Source organism: Toxorhynchites rutilus, chromosome 3 (assembly GCF_029784135.1).
Source record: "Toxorhynchites rutilus septentrionalis strain SRP chromosome 3, ASM2978413v1, whole genome shotgun sequence".
Lineage (NCBI taxonomy): Eukaryota > Metazoa > Arthropoda > Insecta > Diptera > Culicidae > Toxorhynchites > Toxorhynchites rutilus.
The window spans coordinates 192,594,618-192,615,809 of NC_073746.1; the positions used below are offsets into that span (position 1 = coordinate 192,594,618).

At 35.3% G+C, this 21,192-nt stretch overlaps 2 long non-coding RNA genes across 2 annotated transcripts; both read right to left on the reverse strand.

Annotated features, from left to right (window-relative positions):
* Nucleotides 1–12,278: 12,278 nt before the first annotated feature.
* On the reverse strand, nt 12,279–13,134 carry LOC129779709 (uncharacterized). The gene is made up of 3 exons (XR_008743749.1): nt 12,989–13,134; nt 12,782–12,931; nt 12,279–12,716 (listed from the first exon to the last, which is right to left on the reverse strand). It is a non-coding gene; the product is annotated as an uncharacterized LOC129779709 (long non-coding RNA).
* A 3,298-nt stretch (nt 13,135–16,432) lies between these two features.
* Nucleotides 16,433–17,431, reverse strand: LOC129780446 (uncharacterized). Its single transcript, XR_008743922.1, has 3 exons — nt 17,308–17,431; nt 17,128–17,240; nt 16,433–17,040 (listed from the first exon to the last, which is right to left on the reverse strand). It is a non-coding gene; the product is annotated as an uncharacterized LOC129780446 (long non-coding RNA).
* Between the last annotated feature and the right edge of the window lie 3,761 nt (nt 17,432–21,192).

Here is a 21,192-nt window from a genome sequence, read left to right on the forward strand (position 1 = left end):
AATTTGCCATTTCATGATTTTTTGAGGACAATTGAATGAAGAGCACACCATGAGAATGATGCACAGTATTTTTATTACACCCAAGGCGCCTAGAAGTATATCCTAAGGTGGGCCAACTTGCTAAAACGGCTCTTCAGCCATCTTGGAAGTCTACTGTGTTTTGTTTGTAAACAATACACAATACGCTAGTGGCGAAGCTCGCTCGTGATCAGTCTGTCTCTTTCACGCTACAAGCAAATAATTCCCCTTCTGCTTTCTTCCGTACTGGTTTGATATACCGCTCCCCTAACCAACTTAGTGACGAAACGGCCTCACCTAGTACCAGGGGATAGTAACTTCAAGCAAAAAAGTGGGACCGATTCGAGATTGCTTTTATGTAAACAGTGAACTTTTTTTACACTCTAAAAATCGAACCGACTTGCACTGACAACTGAATGATATTATCAATTTGTGCGAGATGCCTCAAAACAGCTGGGAATAAATATTGTTTATATACAGTAAGTTACATTTAATGCGACGTTTAGATTATTGAACAGACCTGTAATGTGACACGTTTAATTGGACATTTGTGTAAACATCGAGTTCGGGGACCAAATTATGGCGCCACATTAAAGTTGCCACCAGACGTCGACACTGTACCACTCACATCGCCAATGTTCAATTACAGGCCAAAATCGCCTCCAAAGCGACACTGAGTGGTGCCTCGGCATGTCGTATTAAATTTAAATTACTGTATTATGTTGTTATTTATGTCATAATGCATATGTCATAATGCATAATGTCATAAGCAATGAACACACATTTATTTTCCACTTGCAACAGTATTCACGATGATTGGATGGATGAATATACGACTCCTACATGCATCTAGTACAACTATTGTCATGCGTATATACGATTTACTACAGACAACCCAAAAACGAATGGCGGAAAACGTTCTTAATAATTATGATAATTAATATATATTCTTGTAAATACATGTATGTTTGGAATATTACCTTAAAAAAATGTTTTTAAGTCAGAATATTTCCGGTTTTAAGAAAAGTGAACGTTAAAGTTGCTTTTTTTTATTTTTAACTTTTAAGAACGAAAGATTATCTGTTTGCCGGTCTTTTGAGTTCTGATAAACATAGTGACAAAATAAATTAGTTCAACTTCGTCATTCAATTGCACTTAACTCAAAACTGTAGACATGAGATTATGAACTTGACAAACCAAGCTGCCATGTATGCCATCCCAGCTAACATTCAATCGTATAACTATCGTATATAGAGCATCGAATATCTGATATTTTGGGTGGTATATGATGCGCCTAAATAGCATATACAGTAAGTTACCTCTAATCCTCGACATACCGAGGCACTACTCAGTGTCGCATTAGAGGTGATTGGCCTGTAATTGGACATTCACAATGATAGTGGTACAATGTCGACGTCTTGTGGCGACTTCCAATCTGGGGCCATACTTCGGATACCAAACTCGATGTTTACAAAATATCCAATTAGAGATGGAAAAGTCCTATTATTTGTATCCCATTACAAGTCTGTCCAATTAACTAAATGTCGAATTAGAGGTAATTTACTGTACATGCAAGGTTATTAGGCAATACCTAATAACATAATAAGTCTGTTGTCATACGAATATACGATTCATCACTGCCATAAAAAATGGCGGAAAATATTAAAGTAAAATGTTCGGGACGGGGAATCACCATTTTTGTATGTATATAGAACCTTTATAAACATTATGTTTGTACAAATAGGAATCAATCAATTGACTTTCAGATATATAAATATTTGATATGAGTTGGGCCACGCTTATAAAATTGCTCCGATGGGATTTGAACTCCGGTTGTTTGGATTATCAAGCCGCAGCTATCTCGTACGGCTACCTGAAATATGATTCTAGGGCAATTAAAGTTCTTACATATGATACGAAAGAGTTGCACTCGGCTACTTCATTCCTGATTGTTTATTGTGCTTTAGTGGAAGTATCGCAAAATTTATATAGAAATGGATAAATAAAATTCAGTACTACATGTTTCAAGTAATCAAATAACATGAAGTAAAAAATTTCATTCATATTTTAACAATTTAAAACTACCTTCGGGCCTGCCCAGCAAACATTAAATCGTAAAAAAAATTCGAGGGGTTGTATCAGAGACACGACCGCTTAAAACGTAGGGCTACGCAATCTTTTTTCTTTTGAAATTTGATGGTTTATCATTTCGAATATTATTTGCGAATACGTCGAAATTTCATAAATAACTCTTTAGTAAAAAATTTTTTGCCCTTGCGAGAACAATACGCTTTAGTCATATGTCACAATTCGTTTCTTTATATCAATGCACACATTGCACTGAATATTAACGAGTGGCATCTTCCGTGCATCGCCATCGAAGACGAATGAATTCTCTGAGTTTCAAGTGTCTATAATTCAAAAGAAGAAGAAGAAGAAGTGCATCGCCATTCAACAAGCATCAAAAACGGGTCTAACAGATGCATACAGTTGCAGTGCTAAAAATGAAACATCGTAAGAATGACCGTTTATAAAAAATCGTTTCTCGACTCTCGGTCGATACCGTCAACAAAGTTTCTAAGTTCTATGTTTTGCGCAATGAAAACAAGCTACACACAAAAAAACCAAACAGTGATGTTTAGAAGCGACCTAAAATCATTTGTACTCTTCTCTTTTTTCGCCTGCTTTGCCATGCCTCGGATGGTTGTGTTAATTGCAATGCCAGATGCACTTCAAGTGAAATATTCACTAACCTTCACAGCTCGAAGGGATACATTAAACACAAAACGAGCAGAATAAGCGACCTTTGTTGTTTCGGGCACAGAAATATTCTGAGAATTTTCCTCAGAAGAGATGCAATACTTATACGCTTACGACAGCTTACATACTATGCAAGGGTGGAGTTTACTTCGCAATTTTTTTCTTTTCGATCCCCCTTCGTTGTTTCTGTTCTAGCGGCTGCATAAGTTACCCGTTATTGACAGCTCTGTTCGGGAAAGCACACAAATGGACAGAACAAATGTATGGAAAAATGGGAATGGGAATATACAGACTATGGGATTGTAATGTATAGCATATCAAACAAAAAAAATCTTCTGGTATACAAAACGTTTAAATCCGTTCGTAGCAAAAATAGTTGTTAACATTAGCTTTATTTCATAAAAACGTGACCTGTTTTCTGATTTGGCACCCTTAATGTAAGACGTAGTCCTACGTTAAAAATCTAAAATTGGAGGCGATATACATACATCTAAGACACATTACTTGTATGATGTATATAACTGGCATATGCATATGAAATTGGAGGCCAAATACATGTATATGGGGTATATGATGTAATATAAACGATGATTATACGATTTATTATTTTCTAGGATGTATGTATATCGTCTCCACGATTGCATGTATGGGCTGGCTAGGCGCATCATATACATGCAATATATATTAATCATACTTGTATGTTTGTGAATATAATCCTCAAAATAAAATAATTACACTAAACCTTCATTTCAAACAACTTATACAGTTACCAAATCACGCAATAAACATCAAGAATTGCTGGGAATCTCTTATCAATATTCGTTCAAATTTGAAAATGTGCTTTACTCCAGTTTTGTTGACAACTTTTATAAATCATATATAAACATAAACATTCCCACCTTTCATCCTTCATTAAACACCTCGTAGTGGAAATCTGTCAGTATGCATACACTCTCCTACGAAACATAGTGGAAAAAAATATATTCGTCGATGTAAACAAGCAGTGAAAAAGGAGACACTTTTCGACGAGTGATTTGTATTGGGCACCTTACACGATCAACCGGATTAACAATAAGTGTCTTCAATATCGTGACAGCTAGGCTTTCAACATCTGATCTAACCTCAATCAATATTTTTCCACCTTACACGGTCAATATCGCCCTCAACCCGAGACAACGAAAATATCCGCGATGGCTAGTGGCGACATTCGAGTTTGGGATCCAAACTATTCTCTATCAGATTAGAAGGCTAAAAGGCAATTTTCAATTGGTAAAATTTGAATGAAAATATCTACTTGGTATTATTTAATAAGTTGAAGCGCGTAGTCCTAACCTTAACTTAACCTACTTCCTCTGAATTTTCAGATATTCCTACTAAACAGTATTATTATAATATAACGTCAATTTCAGACATAATTTTTGTATGGGATTTTCTCACCACTTGCAGAAAAAAAAGTGATTTGCATTCACATAGAATACTAATTTGATTCGTAAAAGTTAATTTTCATTCATAATTTACACTTTAGAATTCGGTTTTTCTTCTCAAAAATACATCATAATACTCGTTTCACAAATACAGACTGTTCCTTTCAGTTTCAGAGATGCCAGATTATTTTAGTTTGCCAAAATATATGCAAGTTATTTTATCTGCAAGCAAATGTTTTTATTCCATAAATGAGACTATGACAGTAGAACCCCGATTATCCGCGAGCGGGTGATCCGCCCTGCGGATTATTCGTGACTGCGAGTTCCATAGTAAATCAATAGGCCTTTCCGGAATTTGTTAGTGAGTGGTAGGCCCATGCTCTTTTGTTGTGGTCATGGCTTTTACATTATTTAGCCACTGGTGTACACGACCTTATAGATGGATAGTTGATTGATTTTTGTATTGATAGAACATAGTTTTTATGTTGAAACATCTCTTTTCGTGTTTGCATTTTTTTGTCCTTTAATGGGTCATCGCGATATTCGTTAATCGCGGTGAGTTTGCCCGACTATTCCGCGGATAATCGGGATTCTACTGTAGCTTGAATTAACACATGATGTTTTTTCATCTGTGATTTCCCCAGATCTTCTCATTCTCCAAATTTTATAGCGGAGTGTGAAGAAACACACAACCCGCTCACTAGCGCAAAGAATGACCGAGTTCAACGTTAAAAAATTCCTAAAACGTTGTTAAGTTTCATCCACTCTCTCACCCTCACATTGTCAGTTTACTTTGAAGTTTTGATTTGTATCGTGAAAAGTACCGTATTTTGCTATTCAAAGTATCGGTTTTCCAAACCAAAAGCTTCCATTTATGATTCCTACAATTTCAGTAGTTTATAAATTTTAATTGCAATCGCAAAAAAGACTAACAAAAATTAAATGTGCGCTTGCATATCTGGCAACTCAGTCTGGAAGTCCGTGAGGTAAAACGTCAACATCATGCATCTATATGAAATGTCACGATATTGATGCTCGAAAATCAGAAAATCCGGATTTCTGCGTCGTCGGCCATGTTCAGCTGTCATTATGCTCTCAAATGTCATCATATTGTCAATAAAGTTGACCGTGTAAGGTCCGCTTATGAAGTTCCACTGCCGTGCTAGTACCATAGACCCGTCCAAGATGTGTAGAATAAAGGTGTGACCGTGTGGTCAATAAGTGCGCGAGGGGAAACGGTATAAATATACAGAGGATTGTGGGAAGGGATTTGACTGCAAATAGAGATGTCTAAATTTTTCGTTTATTCGATTGTCGATTAATCGTGGGGTCATTTTTGAATATTCATTCGATTCATTCGAATAATTGTCTTTCAGTATTCGATTAATCGAGCGAATATTTATTTCTTGTAATCAAAAAGAACAGACATTCATGATAAAAAAATATGTCATAATTTTAAAAGTTACATTAAACATAATTTTGTAATAAACATGGTGCAGAATAATGGTTTTTGAATGAAATGGTATTTCAGTATATTGATAAATTTGCCATTTCATGATTTTTTGAGGACAATTGAATGAAGAGCACACCATGAGAATGATGCACAGTATTTTTATTACACCCAAGGCGCCTAGAAGTATATCCTAAGGTGGGCCAACTTGCTAAAACGGCTCTTCAGCCATCTTGGAAGTCTACTGTGTTTTGTTTGTAAACAATACACAATACGCTAGTGGCGAAGCTCGCTCGTGATCAGTCTGTCTCTTTCACGCTACAAGCAAATAATTCCCCTTCTGCTTTCTTCCGTACTGGTTTGATATACCGCTCCCCTAACCAACTTAGTGACGAAACGGCCTCACCTAGTACCAGGGGATAGTAACTTCAAGCAAAAAAGTGGGACCGATTCGAGATTGCTTTTATGTAAACAGTGAACTTTTTTTACACTCTAAAAATCGAACCGACTTGCACTGACAATTGAATGATATTATCAATTTGTGCGAGATGCCTCAAAACAGCTGGGAATAAATATTGTTTATATACAGTAAGTTACATTTAATGCGACGTTTAGATTATTGAACAGACCTGTAATGTGACACGTTTAATTGGACATTTGTGTAAACATCGAGTTCGGGGACCAAATTATGGCGCCACATTAAAGTTGCCACCAGACGTCGACACTGTACCACTCACATCGCCAATGTTCAATTACAGGCCAAAATCGCCTCCAAAGCGACACTGAGTGGTGCCTCGGCATGTCGTATTAAATTTAAATTACTGTATTATGTTGTTATTTATGTCATAATGCATATGTCATAATGCATAATGTCATAAGCAATGAACACACATTTATTTTCCACTTGCAACAGTATTCACGATGATTGGATGGATGAATATACGACTCCTACATGCATCTAGTACAACTATTGTCATGCGTATATACGATTTACTACAGACAACCCAAAAACGAATGGCGGAAAACGTTCTTAATAATTATGATAATTAATATATATTCTTGTAAATACATGTATGTTTGGAATATTACCTTAAAAAAATGTTTTTAAGTCAGAATATTTCCGGTTTTAAGAAAAGTGAACGTTAAAGTTGCTTTTTTTTATTTTTAACTTTTAAGAACGAAAGATTATCTGTTTGCCGGTCTTTTGAGTTCTGATAAACATAGTGACAAAATAAATTAGTTCAACTTCGTCATTCAATTGCACTTAACTCAAAACTGTAGACATGAGATTATGAACTTGACAAACCAAGCTGCCATGTATGCCATCCCAGCTAACATTCAATCGTATAACTATCGTATATAGAGCATCGAATATCTGATATTTTGGGTGGTATATGATGCGCCTAAATAGCATATACAGTAAGTTACCTCTAATCCTCGACATACCGAGGCACTACTCAGTGTCGCATTAGAGGTGATTGGCCTGTAATTGGACATTCACAATGATAGTGGTACAATGTCGACGTCTTGTGGCGACTTCCAATCTGGGGCCATACTTCGGATACCAAACTCGATGTTTACAAAATATCCAATTAGAGATGGAAAAGTCCTATTATTTGTATCCCATTACAAGTCTGTCCAATTAACTAAATGTCGAATTAGAGGTAATTTACTGTACATGCAAGGTTATTAGGCAATACCTAATAACATAATAAGTCTGTTGTCATACGAATATACGATTCATCACTGCCATAAAAAATGGCGGAAAATATTAAAGTAAAATGTTCGGCCCGGGGAATCACCATTTTTGTATGTATATAGAACCTTTATAAACATTATGTTTGTACAAATAGGAATCAATCAATTGACTTTCAGATATATAAATATTTGATATGAGTTGGGCCACGCTTATAAAATTGCTCCGATGGGATTTGAACTCCGGTTGTTTGGATTATCAAGCCGCAGCTATCTCGTACGGCTACCTGAAATATGATTCTAGGGCAATTAAAGTTCTTACATATGATACGAAAGAGTTGCACTCGGCTACTTCATTCCTGATTGTTTATTGTGCTTTAGTGGAAGTATCGCAAAATTTATATAGAAATGGATAAATAAAATTCAGTACTACATGTTTCAAGTAATCAAATAACATGAAGTAAAAAATTTCATTCATATTTTAACAATTTAAAACTACCTTCGGGCCTGCCCAGCAAACATTAAATCGTAAAAAAAATTCGAGGGGTTGTATCAGAGACACGACCGCTTAAAACGTAGGGCTACGCAATCTTTTTTCTTTTGAAATTTGATGGTTTATCATTTCGAATATTATTTGCGAATACGTCGAAATTTCATAAATAACTCTTTAGTAAAAAATTTTTTGCCCTTGCGAGAACAATACGCTTTAGTCATATGTCACAATTCGTTTCTTTATATCAATGCATACATTGCACTGAATATTAACGAGTGGCATCTTCCGTGCATCGCCATCGAAGACGAATGAATTCTCTGAGTTTCAAGTGTCTATAATTCAAAAGAAGAAGAAGAAGAAGTGCATCGCCATTCAACAAGCATCAAAAACGGGTCTAACAGATGCATACAGTTGCAGTGCTAAAAATGAAACATCGTAAGAATGACCGTTTATGAAAAATCGTTTCTCGACTCTCGGTCGATACCGTCAACAAAGTTTCTAAGTTCTATGTTTTGCGCAATGAAAACAAGCTACACACAAAAAAACCAAACAGTGATGTTTAGAAGCGACCTAAAATCATTTGTACTCTTCTCTTTTTTCGCCTGCTTTGCCATGCCTCGGATGGTTGTGTTAATTGCAATGCCAGATGCACTTCAAGTGAAATATTCACTAACCTTCACAGCTCGAAGGGATACATTAAACACAAAACGAGCAGAATAAGCGACCTTTGTTGTTTCGGGCACAGAAATATTCTGAGAATTTTCCTCAGAAGAGATGCAATACTTATACGCTTACGACAGCTTACATACTATGCAAGGGTGGAGTTTACTTCGCAATTTTTTTCTTTTCGATCCCCCTTCGTTGTTTCTGTTCTAGCGGCTGCATAAGTTACCCGTTATTGACAGCTCTGTTCGGGAAAGCACACAAATGGACAGAACAAATGTATGGAAAAATGGGAATGGGAATATACAGACTATGGGATTGTAATGTATAGCATATCAAACAAAAAAAATCTTCTGGTATACAAAACGTTTAAATCAGTTCGTAGCAAAAATAGTTGTTAACATTAGCTTTATTTCATAAAAACGTGACCTGTTTTCTGATTTGGCACCCTTAATGTAAGACGTAGTCCTACGTTAAAAATCTAAAATTGGAGGCGATATACATACATCTAAGACACATTACTTGTATGATGTATATAACTGGCATATGCATATGAAATTGGAGGCCAAATACATGTATATGGGGTATATGATGTAATATAAACGATGATTATACGATTTATTATTTTCTAGGATGTATGTATATCGTCTCCACGATTGCATGTATGGGCTGGCTAGGCGCATCATATACATGCAATATATATAATCATACTTGTATGTTTGTGAATATAATCCTCAAAATAAAATAATTACACTAAACCTTCATTTCAAACAACTTATACAGTTACCAAATCACGCAATAAACATCAAGAATTGCTGGGAATCTCTTATCAATATTCGTTCAAATTTGAAAATGTGCTTTACTCCAGTTTTGTTGACAACTTTTATAAATCATATATAAACATAAACATTCCCACCTTTCATCCTTCATTAAACACCTCGTAGTGGAAATCTGTCGGTATGCATACACTCTCCTACGAAACATAGTGGAAAAAAATATATTCGTCGATGTAAACAAGCAGTGAAAAAGGAGACACTTTTCGACGAGTGATTTGTATTGGGCACCTTACACGATCAACCGGATTAACAATAAGTGTCTTCAATATCGTGACAGCTAGGCTTTCAACATCTGATCTAACCTCAATCAATATTTTTCCACCTTACACGGTCAATATCGCCCTCAACCCGAGACAACGAAAATATCCGCGATGGCTAGTGGCGACATTCGAGTTTGGGATCCAAACTATTCTCTATCAGATTAGAAGGCTAAAAGGCAATTTTCAATTGGTAAAATTTGAATGAAAATATCTACTTGGTATTATTTAATAAGTTGAAGCGCGTAGTCCTAACCTTAACTTAACCTACTTCCTCTGAATTTTCAGATATTCCTACTAAACAGTATTATTATAATATAACGTCAATTTCAGACATAATTTTTGTATGGGATTTTCTCACCACTTGCAGAAAAAAAAAGTGATTTGCATTCACATAGAATACTAATTTGATTCGTAAAAGTTAATTTTCATTCATAATTTACACTTTAGAATTCGGTTTTTCTTCTCAAAAATACATCATAATACTCGTTTCACAAATACAGACTGTTCCTTTCAGTTTCAGAGATGCCAGATTATTTTAGTTTGCCAAAATATATGCAAGTTATTTTATCTGCAAGCAAATGTTTTTATTCCATAAATGAGACTATGACAGTAGAACCCCGATTATCCGCGAGCGGGTGATCCGCCCTGCGGATTATTCGTGACTGCGAGTTCCATAGTAAATCAATAGGCCTTTCCGGAATTTGTTAGTGAGTGGTAGGCCCATGCTCTTTTGTTGTGGTCATGGCTTTTACATTATTTAGCCACTGGTGTACACGACCTTATAGATGGATAGTTGATTGATTTTTGTATTGATAGAACATAGTTTTTATGTTGAAACATCTCTTTTCGTGTTTGCATTTTTTTGTCCTTTAATGGGTCATCGCGATATTCGTTAATCGCGGTGAGTTTGCCCGACTATTCCGCGGATAATCGGGATTCTACTGTAGCTTGAATTAACACATGATGTTTTTTCATCTGTGATTTCCCCAGATCTTCTCATTCTCCAAATTTTATAGCGGAGTGTGAAGAAACACACAACCCGCTCACTAGCGCAAAGAATGACCGAGTTCAACGTTAAAAAATTCCTAAACATTGTTAAGTTTCATCCACTCTCTCACCCTCACATTGTCAGTTTACTTTGAAGTTTTGATTTGTATCGTGAAAAGTACCGTATTTTGCTATTCAAAGTATCGGTTTTCCAAACCAAAAGCTTCCATTTATGATTCCTACAATTTCAGTAGTTTATAAATTTTAATTGCAATCGCAAAAAAGACTAACAAAAATTAAATGTGCGCTTGCATATCTGGCAACTCAGTCTGGAAGTCCGTGAGGTAAAACGTCAACATCATGCATCTATATGAAATGTCACGATATTGATGCTCGAAAATCAGAAAATCCGGATTTCTGCGTCGTCGGCCATGTTCAGCTGTCATTATGCTCTCAAATGTCATCATATTGTCAATAAAGTTGACCGTGTAAGGTCCGCTTATGAAGTTCCACTGCCGTGCTAGTACCATAGACCCGTCCAAGATGTGTAGAATAAAGGTGTGACCGTGTGGTCAATAAGTGCGCGAGGGGAAACGGTATAAATATACAGAGGATTGTGGGAAGGGATTTGACTGCAAATAGAGATGTCTAAATTTTTCGTTCATTCGATTGTCGATTAATCGTGGGGTGATATTGATTCGAATAATTGTCTTTCAGTATTCGATTAATCGAGCGAATATTTATTTCTTGTAATCAAAACAAACAGACATTTATGATAAAAAAAATATGTCATAATTTTGAAGTTCATGATTTTTTGAGGATGATTGAAAAAAGAGGACACCATGAAAATGATACACAATACAGGGCGGACTCTATTATATATTGTTTCTGATTCCTTTTCACTGTATATAATCGAGTCAGAAAAAAGTTTTTAATCGTTTTTTGTATGTTTTTATCATTTCTTGAATATAAAAAAGGTTTTGATTTTTGATTCACCCCCTCAAAGTCAGAAAATACCTTTCTCGCATGAAAAAAAAATAAATTTATCCAGATTCTTTCAGGAGGTAATAGACGAGCATATTTGATGAATAAAAATCCTTCTACGCATATGTTCGAATTTCAACAATGAAATAGTTATAGAACTATTTTTTTTTGTTTCGGACTTGTTGCCTCAAACTGGCTCTACTTTAAAAACTACTGTTGCTTTCATTTGAAATATGAGAAATTTTGTACAGGATATAGTAGTGGAACATCCGTGGCCGAGTGGTTAGCGTCTCACATTATCATTATCATGTCATATCAAAAGTTCCACAGGGAACGTTAACGCCATTCAAGGAGAAGGAAGGATAGTAGTGGAACATCTAAATTAGTGGATTTTAACATTTTGGAAGTGGAAAACTTGAAAGTTAATAATATTTAATGTGTTATTATTAATTTTATCCTGAAAATTTATATTGAACTAGATCATTTCTATCAATTAAATTAAAGCTCTCTAACCACTCTAAAATTTGTATTTTGACACCCAACTTTTGCTTTTTTAATTTGGCTGCAATAACTATATAACGATATAACTGGTGAAAACTCAAGCAAAATCTTCAAAAATGACGATTTTCACCCCACTGTACATGTAATAGCCACTTAAATTTCACCTTATCGTTAAAAGGTTACCTTCCTTCTTGAAATAAGTCATACTTAAAATATTAAAAAAATATATTTTTCCAAACTGTATATAATCGAGTTCAAAATTGTATATAATCGAATCACATATTAGTCGAGTCCGACATGCATTTTTTTTGCACCAACCAAAATTTTGGCTGTTCAAAATTATCTGGTCTTCGAATGTTGTTTGTTTAAATAGCTGATTTGTTTGAATATCTCTGCTTGGTCATAGAATCATTGATCACTAGTATGGTATTTTTTCCTCGGCGCTCTGAATTTGAATACAACTATTTTAGAACGGGAGCAGAGACCACCTTCTTCTAGTCCGCATTTTACTCCTGTAGACCCTGAATTCTTCTTCCCAGTCTCCTCCACCACCTAGGAATCAAACTTCTACCGTAAATGATTTAGCATATTCTATGAATTTCGACGAAACACCATGACGGTTAAACAAATTTTGCACTGTATTTTCTGAAAAAAATGGTTCCTTTTTCATTAATCGCGATTACTTTGATAATTATTCGATGTATTCATACCTTGATTTTTCATTATTTGGTATAAAATTACTGTTACAGATATTCGATTATTTGAATTAATCGAACGATTAACCGACGTATCTAGCTGCAAAACGCGGGTAAAATATCTCCATCACCAACCGACACTGAGAGTCGATTTATTCTCTTGAGCTGAAACATATAAGATAGAGCATATTACTAAGCTAACTTTAACCGTAAAAAACTTACCTTTCAATTTTCCAATGCTCTTATTCCCACCAAAACAATACCACACACAAAGAGCAGAAAAAAGATTTGCAAAATATTGCAGATTGTTTACATACAAAATCCAAGATGGCCTTTCTCATAAGTCGCGCTACCGTATTGTATCTATCGTGGACCCGTCTTGATTACACCAACAAAATTTTTTTTTTGTATCTATCGTGATCTAAATCAAGGTGTTTATAGGAGAAAAGGTGGGACCAGAATGCCGCGCTATGCGTCGCGTTGCGACAATTGTGCTTTGACACTTCATTTTAAATATGTGTGTTTCCATTAAGTCGAACACAATAATGCGTTGCGTCATTAGCATCATTGTACTAAACGCTAACATTTGTTCTAAACTGCTTGCGTCGAATTTGCGATGACAGTGGCATGGTGTCGACGTCTGGTGGCAACTTCAAATTAGGGCCATAATTTGGGTCCCAAACTCGTTAGTGTAATCTCTATAAGATTAGAAGACACGAAGCCGGTTTTTAAGTTCTAAAATTTGAATGAAAATTTTCACATCATGTTATTTGATTACTTGAAACACGTGTTTCTGACTTTCATTCAACCATATGGCTGAACAATTCCAACATTGTTGCAATTTTTTTTCATCATAATATGAAGTTGTCTTCACAAACCATTTTCGTATGAGACTTTTTCACAACCTGCAAACAAAAATTTTCTTCATTTAAATAGAATACTAGTTTGATATGGAAAAGCTAATTTTAATTCATAATTTTAATTTTAAAAACGTGTTCATTACGACTGAAAATCAGCTCTTTCACGCTCCCCTAAACTAGAAAACGAAGCTCAATGCCGCCAGCGCGGGTATGTCAATGAATTGTTTTTAAAAACTGATCCTCGGATACAATAAGAACAAGATTTTCATACGAATTTTATTTTGTTTTTGTACATGAAAAGTGGTGACGCGAATGCTAGATTGTGACTGCAAATCAACAGACTGCGTCGGGCGAATGTTTTAGTACAAAACGCAAGCAATGACAGCTGATGAGAAGCAACGCACAACGCGGCATTCTGTTTCCACCTAAAGTAGGGATGCTATGTCGATGTCGATGTTCCGAAACATCGACGATTGGTATAAAACATTTTTATGAAACATTTTGAGGAATATTACAATTATTCATATTTATTACATTTTATTCATATTGAAGAAATCTGAGGATAGGATTTACGTGATTTACTTCTCGTATTCATCATAACATTTATCTATATTATTTTACCTTTTATTCATATTATAAAAATCTGAAGGTTAAAAATTGAAACTTAACACTTCTGAATACGTCAAATCTGCTCTGCGGTTACCATGATAACACAGTAGTGGAACTCATTATAATTCACTAACTAAAAAGATTTTCAATCCTTGTTTACTTGAAGAATAAATTTTTTTCAGGCATACTTGATTTGAGAGTGTATCGATTTCTAGCTGTCTTGATGCAAGGTCTTTAATGAAGAATGATAAGATGGGAAGGTTTATATAAACATGTTCATAATTACATTAGTTTATTCAAATATTAATATTGCTCTTATATTAGCTATTAAGAGCAATTTTATCAAAATTTGGAAGAGAAATTAAAAAAGTAATGTGTTTTTTCAATAATTTTTCTGATACGGTTATTAAAAATCCATGATTACCTTTTCTTTATCATTTACCCCCCATTATTTGTCATTTGGGGCATCATTTTGACAGTACAATTTGAGAGGTTAAAATTACGAAAAAATGCGACAAGATAAAAATTTTTGAAATAGTTTTTAAAGAATGAATTGTGGGAAATGCAGTGACAAATTTTGTTAGCTTTGTAATTAATGTTTTTCTGTAGTTCTAAATTTCTGAGTTATATTTTTAGAATGGTAGATTGAAGTGGATTCATAGAAGAATAAGGTTTCATTTGATATGTCGATTTTTGAAATCGGCTCAATGGTTGAAAAGTTTAGAATTTTTGTAAGAAATCATGAATTTTATGTGTTCTTAACTTTCAAACCATTGAGCTTATTTCAACGATCGACATATGAAATGGAATCTTACCTATGAATCCGCAAACATGACTGGTAGTAATTCAAAAAACCTAACTTAAAACGACAAAATGTGTCGTCAATTGTAGGATATGTAATGATAAAAAATAATATATGATAAAATTTAATTATATATAAAAGATATCACGCTTACGATAGTGATATCTGAAAAAAAAAAATTTGAAAAAATATAAATATACATACAGTACAGATTCGCTTATTGGCATTTTTTAGTTGGAGTGCTATTTATTTGGCAGTTCGCTAGTTTGAGTGGAGCACACGCTAATCAAAAAGCAATCATCCTTCATAATTGTATGTCAGTTTTACTCTGTTGTTTCGATGCCATTTTTATTGAAGGGTCTTTGAATGTTGAGCTCAAAAATAAAAGCACAATATAAAATGTTCTAGTTTTGCAGTTTGTTTGACACATGTTTAAATTTTAAAATATACATAAATATATTAATTGACTTATATCACTATTCAAGGAAGTTAATGACACTTATACAATCAAAAAAATAATCATGTCAAAGTTACGTGAAAATATACATGAATATTATCCATTGATCAATTCATGCCAAAATTACAGGATTGACATATGGATGCATAGCAGACGATAGCAATATATAAATATAGTGATCCGTATGTGACATTCCAGTAATATATACTGCATGTTACTTAATTATTTGAAGCCCGTATTCCTGACTTTTATTTAACCATTTGTTTATACATTTTCACTGAAACTTTTCATTATAATATAAAGTTGTCTTCAAAAACAATTTTCGCATGAGATTTTTCCATCACTTGCAAAAAAAAAGTGTTTTTCATTTGAATAGAATATATAATTTGATGCGCAAAAGTTAATTTTCATTCATAATTTTAATATTAAAAACGTGTCCATTCCGCCTGAAAACCAATTATTTTTTATGCTCCCCTAAACTGGTAAACAAAGCTCAATGCCGTCAACGCGAATCCTCCTACTACATGCAGCTATGTGCCTACGCAAAATCCCAGCTGGTGCGGCAACCACGAACCTTTTCAAATTTGCGTTTCTTGGAGCACTGAGAGCACGGCCAAAGTGAGAGCAGATATCGCGGACATGACGTGTACCCTGCATCAGGACGATGCTCTTACCGATAGGTGCGATCAGAGGGGTCAAAAGTGTTAATTTTCCCGCCCTATTTCAGAATACAATCGCGAAACTTTTCCGTAATTCGCAGAGCACACACGTTCGTCTTAGGCTCATGTGAATCTATAACGTTTCCCATAACGACGGCAAAGTAAACTTGCATGATGAATAAACTTAAAACACTTACTGGACAAAAATATGGTTGTCGTCAACAGTATTACCAAAACTAACTTTAATCCAGTTGCGGTGTACTTATCCATACGCTAAATTGTTTATTCTCAAACATACACAAATAGCATGATCCATTTCACATGCTCTGTAGCCTCATATTTTTTTAATAGTCGCAAAAACACGGTTATATAAATGTGAAGAATTTGAAAAACCAATAATAATAACATTTCGTAATAACCTAGTGGCACTAATTAATTATATATGGTATGTGTTCTCTTCCTGTGATTATCTTAGAATTTTCCTACGAGAGAATGTGTGCCCATCTATCTATTCTAGTCTTTTTATTCCACCATTGCAATAATAATCTTCACAATTAAAATAACATAATTTTCCTTCAAACACTATCTCACTGCTGCTTCCGCAGATTCTCGTCCAGAAACGCGCTCAGCATATGCCGCAATTCCTCGAGCACGTACATCTTGGGCAGACACGGCTTCTCGAGGGCATTTTGCATCAACGCACACGTGTTAATACACGAATCCTGGGCGAAGAATGACCGAATCAGATATGCCAACAGTTGGTTGATTCCGCTCTGACAGAGCCGAAGCTTCGGCGTTCGGCAGCGGAACATCTTGACCACCGAGTACAGATCGAACAGTTTGGTCGTGAACACCTCTTCGTCGATCGCGTTCCGGGTCAGGTTGAACTGTGTGGAATATCGAATAAGAACATTAGGAGGAATTTTTCTTTTGTGTTCAAATTAACTAATGTGTTCAAATTAACAAAAACTGACCTTGACATTCAGCTCGACAAAGTCGCTCAAAATTTATCCCTTGATGAACCAGTTGGAGATTTGTTTGACATCTTCGAACTCATTTAGTAGCAATTTCAAATAAGGGATCTTATCTATGAACAAAACAAAAACAGAAGTTAATTATAAAACTCGGTCAATTTGTCGAAAAACACCACCCACCGTTCACCCACAGTCCACGGCAATATGCTCCATGATGTCCTCGTGCGCCTTTGCAGAAACTTTTATCACTGAACCTGTTCCACAGCAGGTGAATGAAGAAGCGAAATAAAAATTTCGGTATCCATATCACTTGCAAATTCTGATTGATTCCAAAATCAACAAACAAACGTCAATAGCACACACATATTAATACATGGGGTGAAAATTGCCTGAATTGTACTAATACTAACAGACATGACAAAAACTGTCAACTCGCTTTTATGGCATGAAGCTTCGTGCTCCTCTTTTGGGAAATGATGGTGAGAATGGATTTTCAGGTGCATTGAACACATATCTTAAAATAAAAATTATGAATAAAAATTAACTTCTTCTTACAAAAAAGGTGTTCTTTATGAAATAGAGCAATACGTTCTTTTGCAAGTGGGGAAGCCTCCTGAACAATAATTGTGTTTGAATATGATTGTATATTACAATGATGAGTTTTAGTGAAAATATCAAGGAAATCATACAACAATGGTTAAGGAAGAATCAGTACCGCGGGTTTTAAGCAATCAAATAACATGAAGTAAAAATTTTCATTGAAATTTTAAACAACTTAAAACTGTCTTGAGGTGTAATAATCTTATAGAGAATGATTTGCCTTCCCAAACCGATGTCTCCACCAGACGACGACACAATACTACTGTCATCGCTTATAATGCTTGTCCGGTCACCGGACATTGCAGTCGCAGTGGACGGCTGCATCACGGCGCCGTAAAGAGGTTGGTACGGTCGAAATTTGCCATTTGGGTTTCAAACCGGTCCGGCGGTCCGGCACATTATCCGGTTTCAGCCGGACCGGTTTCAAAAAGCGCCGCTGGGTTTGGACGGATAACCGGATAATAATGTGAAAGAGACCTCGCGCTACACAAAACCGTACATCTTTCACATACACATACATGCATTTGTTTATACAGTGGTTTGACAGCCCAATTGTTCTTGTTGCCTGTGGTATAACTACACCGAGTTGGTCGAGCCCGTGTTTATTGAATTCCTACTATTGTTTATGAGCAGCTGATTAGGGCATTCACCCTCTCATGATGTGCCTTTTGAGGGTGATTTTGGGATGGGTCATGAACAAGATTGCATATGGAATATCTTGGAACCACAGCTGCTGCGGCAACTACGAGCCTGCTCAAATTTGCGACCCTTGGAGAGTACATACGACCAGAGATGCCAACCTTCCTGATTTTTCAGGATTTCCAAGACTTTTTGACACGTTCCCTGATATCCTGACAAACACTGAATTTTCCCAGATTTTTCTGGAATGATCCAGATTTTTCCTGATTTTGTTCTTTTTACTTTTTTTTTATTAAATTTGTTTATTTAAACAGGCTCAGTTACATGAGTTTGAAGGAGCCGAATTCTTAAATATATTTTTAAAACTATATATAAATAATTTTCTTAGCTCTATGCTTAGTAAGGTGGAAAACCGATTGCGCGTGTTGAACTCGTGTTTAGAAGGTACTCTTTACTTCATTAGAATGAAAATTATTCGTAATAAATATACGATGTTTTCCTGGTTGTAAATCATTATTATCATAATAGCCTACATAAAAAAGCTCTACAGTCCGCACTTGTATAATGTTTTATCATTTTATGTTTATTATCTATATATTCCGAAGCGATTCGCTTTATTCAAGATACCCTGTCGACATTTATTAAAGCTTGAAGTTAGCGTTAGAAAGATACAGATTAGCACTCCCAAAGGCAGTTTCAAATCGTTATATTATGAATGATGAATAATTGAAAAAAATTGTAGTTTTTTGTATACCTTATTCCTAATTCTTATTTTACAACTTTGTCTATACATTTCCTGATATTCCACAAGCACTCATCATCATTAACATACATTAGCATTCTCAAAGCTCCATTATGAGCTTCCACTAATCAAACAGTCGATAAATAACCACAACTACTGCTTGCAACAAACTGGAGGAACTTCCAGAATTAATCAATGTGATAGCCGTCGTGCTCCATCAGAGCAACGCCAAACTTCGTTTTTTTTTGACAACACGGCAATTTAATTTTGAGTTTGACTGGAATATGCTATCCCACCAGCTAAACTAACCCGATATTGCACCTTCAGATTATCACAGGTTAGGGTCCATGTGAAATTATCTCTAGTACACGAACATAGTGTCGAGAAGCATAGAAAATATCTTTCATTTATATATAAAAGAGTTTTCGACGAGAATGTAAACCAGAATATGGATAATATTTTTAGGCTGTGTAAAAGATTTCGAAAGATCGTGGAACAAAACTGCGCTCACAAACTTGAATAAATGTAGTCTGCCTATAAAAATGGTGCGATTGTGTTTCCAAAAATCGGTTCGAACTTTTCGGACAACACAATATGAGCTATCCTGATTTCTCCTGATTTTTATTTTCATTCTCCCTGATTTTTCAAAATAATAGTTGGCAACCCTGCATACGACCCAATTCAGAATACGTTCGCAAACCTTTTCCGTAATTCGCAGAGCACAAATTTTCATCTTAGGCGCATATGGTTCTACAACGGTTTCCACAACAACGGCAATGTAAATTTGCAATGAACATGAAAAACTTATTGGACAAAAAAATTGGCCGTCATCAACAGTATTACAAAAACTAACTTTTGTCCAGTTACTGTGTATGATTTATTCCACACGCTCTGTTGCCACATATTTTTTCAACAGCCTCGAGAACACGGTTAGATAAAAGTGTACAATCTTATGAACCAATAATAATAACATACCGTAACAAGCTAGGGGAACTACTTATTTATATGTATTATGTGTTTTCTTCCTGTAATTATCTTGAAATTTGCAAAAAATCATTCTAGAGTGTTTTTTTTATTTCACCATTGCAGTAATTATCTTTGCGATTCAAATTACATCATACTTTTCCTTCAAATAATATCTCATTGCTGCTTCCGCAGATCCTTGTTCAGAACACACTCAGCCGCAATTCATCGAGCATCAATGCACGGCTATTAATACGCGGATCCTGGACGAAGAATGACCGAATCAGATATGCCAACAGCTGGGTGATTTCGTTCTGACAGAGCCGATGCTTCAGCGTCGGGCAGGGGAACATCTTGATCACCGAGCACAGATCGGACAGTTCGGGTTTAAGTTTTTCGAGCCGAGTCGCGGCCACCTTATCGTCGATCGTGTTCCGGGTCAGGTCGAACTGTATGGTATACCAAATGGGAACACTAGATGAGAGAACTATTCTGGTGTGTTCAAATTAACAAAAACTCACCTTCACATTCAGCTGGATGAAGTCACTCAAAATCTATCCCTTGATGAACCAGTTGAACATTTGTTTCACATCCTCGAACTCTTTCGGTAGCGATTTCAAATGAGGAAAGTTGCTGTGAGCTAAACAAAAACAGAAGTTAATTTAAGAGCTCGATTAAATTGTCAGAAGACACTATACACCGTTGAACACAATCCATGGCAAAACACTCCATGACGACCTCGTGCGCCTGTGATCATTGCTTCGCTTTGAGCAGAAACTTTTATCACTGAAATTTTCCACTGCAACTAAATAAAGAAGCGAAATAAAAATTTCAGTGTCCATACCAATTGCAAATTCTGCTTGATTTCAAAATCAACAAACAAACGTCAAACGGCACACACATACTAATATATGGGGCGAAAAATTGCCTGAATTGTACTAATACTAACAGACATGAAAAACAACTGTCAATTCGCGTGGAGCTTCGTGCTCCGCTTTTGGGAAATGATAGTGATAATTGATTTTCGGGTGCAGTTAACACATATTTAAAAATTAAAATTATGAATGAAAATTAACATTTTCTTATGAAATATGTTCTTAATGAGTTACACGTTACACGTT